Below are 12,932 nucleotides of genomic sequence, written 5' to 3'. Positions count from 1 at the left end.
AGAGTTTTCAGTCTCATGTAGTCTCCAAACTTAAAGCAAAGCAGTCGATTCGTAGTAAACAGCAATGTTTGTCCTACCCCATCCACAGATAAATATTCAAAAATAAAGCATGGCAAATTCCGATACAGAGAATTGTGCCTTCAAATAAATGCTGTCGATTTTTTTTATAGAGTATAGCATTACACACCAAAACTATCACTGTGGATCTACAGACGATATATTTCATAAATCAGCCTATCTTGCGGAGCATTCCAGAGATAGTCGATGTATCACGATTGCAAATCTTTTTAGTATACTGTAACCTATTTGGTATTTAGACGAACACGACAACAACAACTACCCGAAAAGTATTTAACAAATTTAATATTAAAAACACGTTTATTGAGAAGGTGTGATCTCTACAGAAATAACTAGGTGAGTAGGCAACGACACTCATTTGAAGGCTTAAATGAAAGTAAATTTATTTCAATTAAAGCGGGTATATACGATTTTGTCAAATATTTATGAATTTTTATTTAATGCTTTCCGGTGGTTTATAGAGAAATATCAGTGAATTAAAACTGATAATTTCACTGTTTCAAACAGTGAAAATTATCAGTGAGAATTATCGATAATTTTCATTGTTTACTGTGAAATGACGTCATTTTTTTGACGAAATGACGTCATTATCCCAGCAAAATTCGTTAGTTAAACTCTTGAACAATGTATATAAACTGTGAAAAATGCATTAAATAAAAAGAAAATTTGTTGGATTCGGTGGATTATCGACTTTAATTCACTCGTGATCATAGAAAACATATATTTTCACTCGTGGCTGCGCCACTCGTGAAAATATTATTTTCTATGATCACTCGTGAATTAAAATCGATAATCCACCGGATCCAACAAATATCCTCTATATATAAACTGTGTAAAAAACTTATTATACTGGTCAGCGAGTATTTGTCGGACAGCAGTATTTATCGGACGTTCTATTTATTTCGTGTATTTTAACCCTTAAGCACACTTTTCTACGTCACATACTTACGCGCGATTGTTTTCTCGATGTTGACACCAGAAATTCGTTGAAAGGCAAGTATTGTAGTTAAATAACTGTAATGTTTACAAATTTTGTCGCAATGAAATGTGATCCCCGCGCGGGGGATATTAATAGTACGCGCATGCGCAAAATAAGTCACTTAATAAGGCCCGACCTGTGTTCTTGACATTTTCGGTCGTCTGCTACCATATCTCCATTGTTTTTTCTTAAAACCTCATATTTAGCACGAAATTGATGTAGTCAACAGCAACAAACTATTTACGTTATTGATTTGTTTACATTAAAAACTCGACACACTTTTATAAACAGATATCTGATTTGCTTGCAAAATGTTTATAGTTAACTCTTTGATTAAAGGGAAGCAAACCTTATTGACGACTATACATTCACTGCTGGTATTTTCGCCCTTGATGAGTTTGTAATAGCTGTGTTTTGTAATATTGAATAGTCTAATCTATGTTAATGTTTGCATGGTTATTTTACGAATAAGCCCCACATTTGATAGCCAAATAATACACACTGAAGAATACATTTTGCACCATTAAATTAATACATTCACTTGATTCTATCGTTTCAGTTCAGAAAAATGCCATTTTAAACATAAGTTGTTGTGATTTACTCAAATTATATAAATGTCCGGAAAATACTCCTGTATATTGTAAAATTACCTCCCTTTGATGACCCCATTTGCGGGCCTCGTACATACGCATGCGCACATCAAAATCCGACTTTGTTTACATGCACTTGTACATGACGAACCCAAGATATATCGGTAAAATTTTCATTCCGTATTTTGCCTTATTAAGGGAGTAATCCACGAAAACCCCTGAATTTCGTCCGACAAATACTCGCTGACCAGTATATATATTTCCATATAAATTAAAATAAAAGTTTAGAAGAACATGTGCCGAAAAATGCGAAATAAGCCAGATATTTAATTCTGAAATTAAAAACGGCTGTACAGCCGAATTCGCCAGCATGTATACCATACATGTACGATTTGAATCTAAACTTAGTTCAACGGTTTATTTGAATTCCTGCAACGATATCTATTCCTACGACACACGAACACTATCTCCGATCCTAATACAAAAACGAATGCTTCGGTTATTGTAGGAAATTATGTACGTCACTATCGGCTCAGGGCGCTAATTTGTCTTTGCTGCATTTTATGAAATTCGGCTTCAATGTATAATTTTTCTTGCCTATTTTGTGTTATTGTAACATATTTTATCAATATATTACAATTAAACACATATAAAAAATCGTATATACCCGCTTTAACAGATGGCAATTTTTGTTTAAATGACGAGAATTGGATGTCAAGTATTTTCCGGACAGAGTTATTTTCCGGACATTTTAACATATTTCGTGACAGATGTCCGAATTGTGTTATCCTATGAAATATGTGCTTAAATAATTAAGGCAATATCATTGGTCTTTAAAAAAAATATTTGTATATTAATTGTCATAAATGTAAACTAAAAGTTAACTATGCGACTGTTGTTTTGGGAAATAAATCAGGGGCGTAGATAACCTCCAAACATTGGGGAGGCGGACACAAGGTCCCGGCTCTGAAAAGCTCTGAAAAGAATAAAATTGTTAATGTAATAAATTTTGCCTTAAATATTAATGATAATAATAGAAAATAAAAACATTATTAAGCCACAAATTGAACAATACCAGTATTATTTGTATGTTGTGTTTTTTTCTAAATTTCGTTTGTATTTAGATCGACGTTAGGTTCATAAAAGGTAAGAACGGTCACAAATTAAAATTTTATACTAATATACATACCTCATCGTAGTGGAGCCATGTGAACTAATCAAACCAACTAGATTGGAATGAACGCTGTTCTGACTTTTCAGCCTTTTTCTTCCCGAATGTGTACTTAGTTAAAGCAAAATTTCAAGGCTGATTAGGAATACTCATTTTGAACATTAAACAATTACATATAATATGTTATTGTTTCAATGATTTCTAATCAAATAGTAACTGTGATACTAAGAGAACAAAAATATTTTCAATCAAATTAATGTTTTTCACACGTATATTTACTCAAAATTGTTTTAAGTGGCAATTACCTTTGAATTAAAGCGATCAATTAAAATCAAAAGAAGTCTGTCCTTAATCAAAGCACTGACAGTGCAATCACGGAAAGGAACAATTAACGCAATTACATTTACCCAGGCCCCTGGTTTATAACACCTAACAAGGGATATTGACACATCACTATTCGCAACCTTGGAGCAAACGGAGAGGGGACACATGGCTTCTGCACTGACTGCGGGTGATACTGGTTTAGGGGCGGCAATTATTGGGGATTTTACGTTTTATTTATATAACGACGACTAGCCGAAATATTGGGGAGGCGGCCGCCTCCCCTGCCTCCCCATTACCTACGCCCCTGAAAATGAACTGCTTGTGTTCCCCTAGTTTCTCTTGAATGCTTTCAGCTTTTACCAGTGCATTTGTACATTTGTAAGTTCTTGCTGGGAAAGGCCAAAAAGATGTAAAACAAATATGTTCCATGTATGTTTATAAAACACATAACCTCTTACAGTACACTCCACGCGTTTTCCCCAATTTCCCTCCATACTCCGCGGGTTTCGACCTGGAGGGAGATTAAGAAAATCCCGCTATACGCGGCGTTTGCATGATTTTGGACGCGGCGGTTAACGATCGGCAAAACTGATAAGCCAACGCGGCGGCCCTCGGCGTTGGCAACGCGGGGGAAACTCCGCGTTTTACGAGATAACGATCAATTTAATTTTCTTTGACTTCCTGATTTTCAAATAAAATTACATTTATTACAAGTACATACATGTACATGTAGTATAATATTTACAATAAAAAAAAACAACCAAGATAGATCGATCCCGACGTGGTTGTAGAAGTAGTTGTTGTTGTATAGAAAACTCGTTGATTTACGACACACAAAACGTCGTCTTTTAACTAATACTTACCAATTAATATAAACACAGTTTGCAACATTGTTTTTATTTTGATAATTTAATCCAAAGTTTTCATGTTAGCAGGTGATTTTCTATACTTAACATGTATACAAATGACCAAGGACCCTAAAAATCTCGCAAATCTGTGTGAATTGACAGTTTGACGTAATCAAAGAAAAGCCGCTTCCTGTCTACAGGCATAACTTACTCAAGTAAACACGTTCAACGAATGCATAAGGAATGGTTTTAATTGTCGGAACAAAGTCAATTCTCTTTGTTTGTAGGTTATTCCATTGATTGCTAAAAGGTGGTAACTATTGAGTTGATAATTGCATTTAATATTCACAGTTGTATTCTTGTTGCGTCGACATTCTAAACAATGTTTACCAGTAATTATGGACCAAATCGGCAGAGTGACATTCACACATGTTAATCCCTTTTGTCAAAACACCGCAGACAGCAGTCTACACAATAGGTCAGTAGACAAGCTTTGCGTGTTTTCATAACGTCAAACACTTAAAATCCAGTTCCGCCCAGATGTCTTCTTTAATCAGTTTACTATACAATTAGTGTTAAAATAATTACTCTACTAAAATACCGTAACGATAAAGATTCGGCGTGTTCGATTTGAAATTATTTTAGAGGAAATATCAACTTTTTCGCGATATAATTTCGTTAATAAATACCAAAGAAACTTTTAACCGAAATCAACAAAATTCAATGTTCTCTGCGCTACAAAGTTTGTATAAAAAAATCAATACACGCACGCTTTGCAGGAGTATACATTGTACCTTGACCTTGTACATTGCAGCATAATTTTCGCGCGCTTTTGTCGGGAAATATACATGACTGTATATTGGAAGCATTTGTAAACGTCGTGTTAACAATTAAAAATCGTAGTGTGTTTCGGATTACGAATTATTATTCTCATTTGGAAATTTTACGGAACATTTATTCTTGTGTCATATGTGTTATGATTTAAATATTAATTTGTCAAATGTATTATATTAGACTAATTCATATCGTAGACGTACCTGTGAATTAAAAAACATAATTTTTATACGTATTAATTTTCTATACAATTATCTTTTTTATACATGTACTACAGTATTTTAACAATTTATTATAACAATGTTTTTATTTTTTGGCATGCCCAGTAGCACACTGCTAACGCGGCGTTGCGCGGCGATCACTGATAAGAACGGAAAGTGTCTGCATTTACCGACTAGCCTAAAGTAATACACGCCGCGGGAATTAGCGGACGCGGCGTAACGCCGAGCGTTTTATCGAGTTCACCTCGCTCTTCCAACGCCGCGTGAACACTCGCTAGCAGAAAAAACCCGCGGAGGGAGCGCGTTTTTTGGGGAAAACGCGTGGAGTGTACTGTACCTATACAACAAATTGAGTCTTTTGTGGAGAAATGCTAAAAAGACCTTCATAAAAACTTATATCAAACCAAAAGCAGGAGTTTTTAGTTATAGCATTTAGCTATAAGCATTTTTTTCCTTCATAATAAAGTACAAGAAAACAGCACTTTCCCAAGTAGAAAAAAATACAAATTTCCCAATTGCTGTTAAAAAATTCCCAATTGAAGTTTTCCAAAAATATATATATTTTTTATAAATAAAATGCAACATTTAGTTTGTTTCTCTATCCAGCTAAATGGCTTTAACCTAAGTAAATACAATATTGACAACTTGACAACTCTAAGTTACATGTAATATGATAATAGGTGCTACATGTACCTTATTTACAGGCAAAAGCTTATTTGATAACCATCTATTGTAATAAATATTTTGACACTACAGTGTACAAATCATTATAATTGTTTCAATGATAAAGTAACGCAGCCCAAATAAATCTTATTTTTTTATTGATGAAAAAAAGCGTTTTACATCTGCCAAGCTATAAGATTTATTTAATATCATAGAATTGTGTGCTTTTTCAGCCTCTGGAATTTAAAGCTGGTTTGGTGGCTGCGGCGTAGTAGATATGGTGTCCGCTTAGTGACTTGGGGGTCTCGGTATTATCCCATGAGTGGGAGCGTTCTTTAGATAACCCTAAAGATGCCAAGTACTGGTCCTACCCAGGAAACAGGTTATTTCATAAAATGTCTCAAGTCAAATAAAGCTGTTGATTCAAGCATAAACTTATTTAACAAAATCAAAATAATGTAATGTGTCAAATCAATTTCTCACTTGGTTTTTTGCAATTGAAATATTTCACAAATATCGGTATCTCACAAGGTTTTAGTTTTCTTTTGTAAACTATTGTCGCCTAGTTAAAATGTTGTTTCCACTAAAACTAGCGATTCTGTAGTTATTTAAAAATCACAGTCCAAACTGCATACACTTAGTATGAGCTGTATAGTAAATATTTGAATGCAAACAAACATAAGGTTATACCATCCATATTTTATTTTAATTAAAACATTCTAATAACACAAACAACAAACACAGATATTTAAGTAATCATATGAACTTATTTATATATGAGTCTTTCTAGGCTCAGCCACTAGAAGAAGCATGTAAATTATGTTAGTATATTCAGTACATATAAAACTAATAATAGTAATGCATTGCGATACAAAACACTTCACATCATTTATTTGCAAATAAACGGCAAGTAACACAATAAGTAATGCTTAAACTCTGTCATCAACTTACAAGAATATTTACGTACATGTACTTATAAAGTGATGTTATCTTTTAAAAATATGTTGAATGAATTTCTTACGTATCATAATCCATTCAATGCATTATCAAAAACAAGTATAATACAGAATAGTATGCAGTTTATTCAAAACAATATATTATACATACAAATTTATGACCTTAAAAAAAATAAACAATTCTGGTTTTTTACAAGCATATAAAATATTTATCATGGAACAACAATTAACAGCCTATTTATTAATTTATTAAGCTAGTTGCTACTGTTTTTAATTACATCGTCTTACTAAATGATCACAACATCTATGTATGCAGTGCTTTTACAAACTTGTGGTAAGTTGTTTTATTACAAGTTAATCATTTAGTAATGCTGCAGTTGCAGACACTGGTCAACATATAGGCTAAATTTGTATTGGAACTATCACTTTTCTTCAACATGTTTATTGCCTTCAAATGTTGACAATGTTTGCACATCCTGGTCTTTATAATGTGATAGCTGATTTTTGTTTACAGACAGACGATATAGACTCTACAAAGTTCTATAAAAGTTCACATTAAATTGTGTTACTTTGAAGTAAACCTACAGAACCCATAAACAAGAACCCCATGGCTAAAAACTTTATTCCATAGAAACTTTGATAGTTCAGGAATCCCTCCTTTTTTGATTTCTAGAAACCAAAACTGTCAGTTTCACTCAATAGAATGGCTTGTTGTGTGATGCCCAGTGCATAACAGTTTCTCAAAATGGAAAACCAACAGTGAACACAAATCTTAAAATTTGATAAATGATGCAGACGTTTTGTAAATTCCAGTTTTTTTGTTTAATTTTGAACAGTCTGGAATATTTTGGTACGAAAATCCAACAGTGTTAGATTTAGTGGTTTTAGGTAATATTTATATAGTGATATGTAACCTCGGCAAAGTGCGAGCAGACAAGGTGTAAACAAGTTGAAACTAAGCTAAAATACAAAACAGTTAAATTCACAATATCAATACATTTTCAAAATAAACTTGTTTCTGATGGATTACAATCGCAACTTACCAGAGTATTGCTAATTGTCACATGTAAAACTGCTTTCTGACAGCGAATGGAAATTGGGTCACAAACTCTGACATGTAAACAGCAGGTACTGTAGGGAGGCGCATTTGAAATACTGCGAGAATACAGATGCCGACTACAGTCAATCTTGTATTAAAGGGGCCTTTTCACAGATTTTGGCATTTTTTAACTTATTCATTAAATGCTTTATATTGATAAATGTAAACATTAGATCGTAAAAGCTCCAGTAAAAAATCAAGAATAAAATTAAAAAAAGGAAAAGAACATTGCCCGGAGCAGGTTTCGAACCAGTAACCCCTGGAGTCCTGCCAGAGTTCTGAAGTAAAAACGCTCTAGCCTACTGAGCTATTCCGCCGAGTACACATACGCGTTGCATTTTATACCTTATATAAGCAATCTTCGTAGTAATACACAATTTAACGACAAAAACAGAACTCTCCAAATTATTCAATCGTTTCGCGTTGCAACGCTTTATAATTTTTAGGTTTTATAATCGTCAAAAGATGCATATAATGGCTATATTAGAGCATGGTAAATGTTCAGTATTACTGTTTCCTCACAAATATCATAACTAAAACGAAAATTTGCGAATCTGAAACAACTTTTTTCAATTTTGTCAATTTACCAAAGCGTGAAAAGATCCCTTTAAGAGACCACTCAAGGGAGTAATCAAAAGTGGTCTCTTAATGAAATGGTCTTTAAATAAAAAGGACATTCTGGAAGAATGCTTACCCTCAATTTTAATCTATATGAAGAATAATCTCTTTTGTCAACTATGATTTTAACTTTTATAATAAAATGAATATAAACACAATACATAAACAATATTTTACTTATAATGTGTCTTATTTTTTCACTTATTATAAATTATCATATATTATAAATGAATTGTGTGTACATATTTATTTGCAAAAACAACATAGACAAGGAAATATTTTTCACGTTTTTTTTTCACCTGACACATAATTTTCCACATCTTCAAGCACCTCGGCTTTACGCTTAAGAATGTTCTGAATTTGAGTTTAACCGACTCCAAACTCATCTGCAATTTTACGTGCACTTTTACTCTTTGACAATTCCAAAACCCGAATTTTCTCGTTCAACGTTAACACTTTTGGTTTTGACATTTTAATTTCTGCATGTACGCTTAAGGAAATCTGACTCGATTATGATACATACTGAGCTGAAAAAATTAAAACACTTCAATTGAAAACAAACAAACAGACCTGATTGGAAAATTTATTAAGTAAATAACAATGTGATTGGCTAACAAATATCTACTAATTAGCATAATTTGAAATTGGTAATGTACGGATTTCGACAGATGTTGCCGATTAATAGTTTATTTTTCCGCACTTCTCAGGAAATGTTTGTCGCATACAGTGCATTGTTTCTGCACCTGTTATCTATACTCGAGAAAAATCGGCGTTGTCTCTTAACGTTCCACATAGTAAACTGTTTAAGCTGTAGACTGTGCGTAAAACGTTCCTCTATTATTGAACTCAATAAATTGATATGCAGTCTACAACAATACCGGTCAGAACCGGTCAACGAGACAAAGCATAATCATAATGGTTAATGTGAAATCAAAGCAGCGGTGTAACAGTACATCTTATCGGTTTAGATAAACAATTAACACGGACTTGTCCCTGAAAGATCAATACATTAACCACTTTTACCTCCTAGTGGTCGCTTAATTCAAGATTTGGACATCAAAATACATAGAAATCAGCGGTCGCTGGTCGCGTAAGACAAAAGTCGCTGAATACAATATCATTATATAGCGAAAAAGCTCCGTGGGATTTCTAAATGGTCGCATAAGACAAAGGTCGCTTAATACAAGTGGTCGCATCCACAAGATTGACTTGTATACTGTTTTAAAAAATCATTATTAGCTCAGCTGTTTTAGGAGAAAACCCGAGGTATTGTCATAGCCAGCTCGTCGTCCGCCGTCAGCCGTCCAACGTAGGTGTCGTGCTAAAACCTTAACATTGGCTCTAAAATCAAAGTGCTTCCACCTACAACTTTGAAACTTTATATGTAGATGCCCCTTGATGAGTTATACATGCCAAACCCAATTTGGGGTCACTAGGTCAAAGGTAAAGGTCACTGTGACCTCTAAAAAAAATAATGACAAGCTTTCGCAGCCGAGCGTTGGCACCCGTTATGCGGTGCTCTTGTTTTTAAACAAGCATTTATTGATTTATGAGGATAATAATAATAATTAGATGTCGAATAGATTGAAGCAATTAAATTCGAAAGAAATCTGGTTTCATGCAATACATTTTAGACAGGTTATATTTATTAAAATTGTGTTTCCGAAAACTAGTCTGTGGAATACATGTATGACTTGTTCCGTGAACAGCTTAAGGCCAGGAAACAGGATGCATAACAAAGAAGAGCAAAAAGGCATATTTTTTGCGGTGGAAAACATGTAATGCAAGAATAAAGAGTACAATTCGCAACACAATGGTAAACACCCTTCGGTCTTTTGACCTTATCAGTTTTTAAGTATTTGGGAGCAAACAATCTAATACACAAATTTCCCAATATAAAGACTCCGTGACGCGAATGTTCCCAATCTTAGGGTGTTTTGCGCACATTTTTATCCCCACGCTTTTTGAAAAAAAGGTGGGGATATTGTGGTTATCTCCGCCGTCCGTCCGTCCGTCCGTCTGTCTGTCCGTCCGTCCTGGCCACTATCTCCTCCTACACTAAAAGCACTAGAACCTTGAAACTTACACACATGGTAGCTATGAGCATATGTGCGACCCTGCACTATTTGGAATTTTGATCTGACCCCTGGGTCAAAAGTTATAGCGGTTGGGGTGGGGCCGCGTCAGAAATTATCACTCATTTTTTTAGGTTATTTTACATTTACTTCTTTATTTCTACACCGATTCACTTCAAATTGATACTGGACCTCTCTTATGACAATACGGTCAATCTCAACCATGCATGGCCCCATTCCCAACCCTGGGGCGCCCCGCCCACATAGGCCACACCCACCAAAAATTTCCATTTACTATAATTTTTTCATTTCTACACGGATTCACTTCAAATTGATACTGAACTTTTGTTATGGCATTAGGGTCAATCTCAACTATGCATGGCCCCAATCCCAACCCTGGGGCGCCCGCCCACATAGGCCACACCCACCAAAAAATTCCATTTACTATAATTTTTTCATTTCTACATGGATTCACTTCAAATTGATACTGAACTTCTCTTATGACATTAGGGTCAATCTCAACTATGCATGGCCCCATAACCAACCCTGGGGCCCCGCCCACATAGACCACACCCACCCAAAATTGCCTTTACTATAATTTCTTCATTTCTACACCGATTCACTTCAAATTGATATTGAACTTCTCTTATGACAATACAGTCAATCTCAACTATGCATGGCCCCATTACCAACCCTGGGGCGCCTCGCCCACATAGACCACACCCACCCAAAATTGCCTTTTACTATAATTTCTTCATTTCTACACCGATTCACTTCAAATTGATACTGAACCTCTCTTATGACAATACGGTCAATCTCAACTATGCATGGCCCCATTACCAACCCTGGGGCCCCGCCCACATAGACCACACCCGCCCAAAATTGCCTTTTACTATAATTTCTTCATTTCTACACCGATTCACTTCAAATTGATACTGAACTTCTCTTATGACAATACGGTCAATCTCAACTATGCATGGCACAATTACCAACCCTGGGGCGCCCTGCCCACATATGTCACACCCACCCAAAATTGCCTTTTACTATAACTTCTTCATTTCTACACCAATTCACTTCTAATTGATGATGAACTTCTCTAATGACAATACGGTCAATCTCAGCTATGCATGGCCCCATTACCAACCCTGGGGCACACCTAGGTCAAACATTCGGCGTGGGGATACGCGTCGGCCTCTGCCGCGCCATTTCTAGTTCCCAATTGGGCTGGTACCGTTACTTTTCCCAATTGGGCAAAACAATTGCTGTCTTTATAGCAATTGTAGCAAAGGAAAGGAAAAGGTTACTTTGAACTAATTTTTTACCCAAATGTCTGATGGTCTTGTCTTATTACAGCATTTGAAAGTTTGTAGTGTATAATAGTACAAATATGGCACATTTAACAATATTGTTTGTGTAACTATAGGTTAATTGGTACATGGTGTAAGCACTACTCACACATTTGTTTTTTTGCAGGTTGTTTGGCATATTTTCAAATCCTGATACATTTTGTAGCTAGGCGTTTTCCATTGCACACATATAGGCATTTTCTGGAACCGCTGACATGTTTGAAACTTGAATTAGTATGATTATTCTGAAAGCACACCATATCATGTTAGTTGTTTTACTTTGCTCATATTTAGGAGATTTTGTGTTTATTTACTTTGAAAAGGAACACCAAAGGGAATTCAGCAAAACATCATGTCAAGTTTTGTTTTCAATGTTCAACATCTTACTTACAGTTTAACATTTTCTATTTTAAATTTATCTCCTTATTAGTTGCTATTAATTTTACATAAAATGTTGAAGGATTATTTATTTGCTTTTTCATAAAATTTAGATAAAGTTGTAAAGCATGACTTTTTTATGCCCATGTAACAAAACTTCTGTAAAATACTACATACAACTTGAAAAAGCTTTGTTTTGTGTAACTTTGTTGGACTTCTATTGTGCGCAATTATGTGCACAAGTGACATTAGCTTTGTGTAATTTCACAAATATATAGTACAACAATGAAATTAAGCAGTAGAACAATGTACTTATGTTTTGGTAATTACCGGTATACATAATTGTCAACATCATCTGTATTTTATGCTTTCACCAAGAAATGCCTCAGTAGTTAAGGATCTCTTTTGAAAACTTATTGGTTATATATGATTTGTTTTCAAAACAATAACCAAAGTGGGTGTAAAGTAACAAATCTAGAAAACTTTCATATTAGCATAAAACCATTAAAAGGCATTATTTTTTACAGTGGATGTGGAATTTTGAAAAATAGCTGCAATTTCCAGTTCTGTTTTTTACGGAAACATATTTAATTTTGGCATTGTCTTTCGCTGTGGGGGGAAACTAAAGTAACTTGAGATAAACCACACTGTCACACACATAAAGAAAAAATATTGTTAATTTTATTGTGCATATGGACTGTATTTGTCCCCTAAATTTAGACATTTATTCAAACAATGCATTATTCCTCTTT

General features: G+C 34.4%; 1 protein-coding gene across 2 annotated transcripts in view; it reads left to right on the top strand.

Annotated features, from left to right (window-relative positions):
* The first annotated feature begins 308 nt into the window (after positions 1–308).
* The window catches only part of LOC127851703 (zinc finger protein 260-like), a 79,506-nt gene continuing 66,882 nt past the window's right edge, over positions 309–12,932 (top strand). Inside the window, exon 1 of one of the 2 annotated variants that reach the window (XM_052385553.1) lies at positions 309–414. The gene's annotated coding sequence lies outside the window, so the exon portion shown is untranslated. The remainder of the gene's footprint in view (positions 415–12,932) is intronic. The other variant, XR_008035894.1, reaches the window with a different exon arrangement.

Source organism: Dreissena polymorpha, chromosome 11 (genome assembly GCF_020536995.1).
Source record: "Dreissena polymorpha isolate Duluth1 chromosome 11, UMN_Dpol_1.0, whole genome shotgun sequence".
NCBI lineage: Eukaryota > Metazoa > Mollusca > Bivalvia > Myida > Dreissenidae > Dreissena > Dreissena polymorpha.
This window is presented reverse-complemented; position numbering and strand designations above follow the sequence as displayed.